This window comes from Berghia stephanieae, unplaced genomic scaffold, assembly GCF_034508935.2.
Source record: "Berghia stephanieae isolate SIO BIC M18660-M18661 unplaced genomic scaffold, UCSD_Bste_1.3 scaffold87, whole genome shotgun sequence".
NCBI classification, from domain to species: Eukaryota; Metazoa; Mollusca; class Gastropoda; order Nudibranchia; family Aeolidiidae; genus Berghia; species Berghia stephanieae.
In genome coordinates this window covers 35465-37671 of record NW_027629510.1, presented here as the reverse complement: position 1 = coordinate 37671, position 2207 = coordinate 35465, and the positions used below count along the sequence as shown (strand labels likewise).

Sequence of the window (2207 nt, the reverse complement as noted above, 5' to 3'; positions counted from 1 at the left end):
TGGCAGACAGATCATCGAAGAGACTCTCGTAGCCAGCTTGAGTTACGAAGGTCTTGCTGATGCCTTCTCTGCCATCTGGTGCAGTGCTAGGGTAAAGTCTCTCCCCTGCCTCCACACATGGTTCAGCTTAGCAAAGCCAGCATCCCTCTCACGGACAAGATCCTGTTTAAGTCGTATTATTAATAATTACAATGATTCATTGAGAGCACTACAAATTGTGTATTCTATGGATGAAATCTGGGTAATGTAAATGTTGCTGCTCGAAGCTTGAAGAAATAAATAATAATGTGAAATGGAATGTAAGCTTCAATTTAATTACAAAAACAGATCAAATGAACGTTTCAGGTTTCCCCTTTATCAACAAAACAGGATGAATGAAACACCACAGATGAATCAATTTCACATTATTATTTATATGGATGAAAATCATGACTTAAAAAAAACAAAACAAGACCATCATCTTAAACATGACGCTCAAATCATGATAGTTATAATAAATATAACATTTCCATTAAAATACATGATTTTAATATACTGTGACGTTTCCAATACTCAAATATAAATCTCCAAGATAAAAAAAAACCATTTCTAAAAACCCATCTTATCCACTTTTTTCCAACAGTTTTATACATCGGAAATCCCAAACGTGTTCAAGTGAGTATCAATAATATATAAATGTACAAACAATTTGAGAACGTAACGGAATATTTCTATCACTTACCTGGACTTTATCCAGCCTGTCCTCCAATTCAGCCCTGGTGCCTCCCATTGAGGAACATTGAGAGAGATTTCTGTTTGGCCCTGTCCAGCCACTGAGTGCTTTCGGCGTATTTACTCTTGAAAGTCTTGTGGTCATCAACGTTTTGCTCACATCTCTTGATCAGATCCTTGGAAGGTGAGAATTTATTTACGTATAAGTATTTGATATTTTAAGGTGAAATTTGATATTAATTACAGTAAATCACATTAGTGCATGTTTCATTATTTTCACATTATTTACATCGTTATTGTAATTACATAAAACCAACTGCTAGCCTTGTGTTCACAGCAAAGAGACGAACTATGGAGCAGGAACTCGTGTTAGATAAAGATCTGAAAAAGAGGCTGGACAACAAACTTAGTTACATATGGCGCTCAAATGAAGAAGAACGTAGCTAATCATACTCTATAATATGACCAATGCCGTGCTCTTATAACATGATGAAAAAAGATTGGGTGTTCTTACTACAGCCATTGAAAAAAAATCCAACAAACTTCAAAAATTTTTTGTTTAATTGATCTTTTATATAGCGCAATATCCACTAAACATGCTCAAAGCGCTTTACAAAGGGACCCTGGCTAACAGCAACGCTTAACATGTAGGACAAGACTTGATGCTTGTTAGGCGATATTACAATCTTTTTTGGACAGAGACAATGCTATTAACGGTCAGGAAACTCATTTTACACTTGAGTATGGTGAGAGACAGGGAGGAATGGAGAGAGATAATTCATGCAGTATCCGAAGCCTGGACCAGGCATGGAACCTAGAAGAAGAAGAAGATGGTGAGAGAAAGTGAGTAAAGAGCCTTTTCCAAGGACTAGACAATGCGCCAAGCAAGGCTTGAACCCAGGACCTTCTGATCCGAAAGCGGTGTCTAATCACTAAACCATATAGCCCACTAGTGTTACGCCCAAAACAGGGGTTTTTTTCAGTATGTGTGGGTTAAAATTGATTGGTTTTAGTAAATTTTAAATAAAATGGATTTCCTGTGATACTCACTTTTCCGGAAGTCAGCAGTGCTTGGTATTTTAGTGCTTAGCTGGGAGAAAAATTTTTCCGACTCTTGTCTCGGAGGTCAGTTGTTAAAGGGTTTGGGCTTCACCCGGTAAAATTTGCCCAAATTTCTCGTTGTTGGCCACGGATTTCTTGGACCTTTTTCCTGTAATAAAATGAATCAGTTTTAAGGCGAATGAATTATGTGTCCCTTTAAATTATCAATGTCCAATACAGCGGCCACCATAAACTAGGAAAAATCGTATGAAAAATATTTTTTCAAAGGGTTGATGAGTTCTAATAAAAACCCTTAACTCAACTTAACTAAATTAAATTTCTATAAAAAATTTTTAACTCAACAACCCCAAAAAACATGAACTCATAAAAACGATAGAACACTGAGAAAAAAACTCGTTGTTGGGCCTTTAGGTTTTATGAATTATTTTCCAATC

General features: G+C 36.2%; 1 long non-coding RNA gene across 1 annotated transcript; it reads right to left on the bottom strand.

Moving 5' to 3' along the window:
* Window positions 1-118: 118 nt before the first annotated feature.
* LOC144962328 (uncharacterized) lies at window positions 119-1789 on the bottom strand. Its single transcript, XR_013643438.1, has 3 exons — window positions 1762-1789; window positions 722-887; window positions 119-162 (listed from the first exon to the last, which is right to left on the bottom strand). It is a non-coding gene; the product is annotated as an uncharacterized LOC144962328 (long non-coding RNA).
* Window positions 1790-2207: the final 418 nt, after the last annotated feature.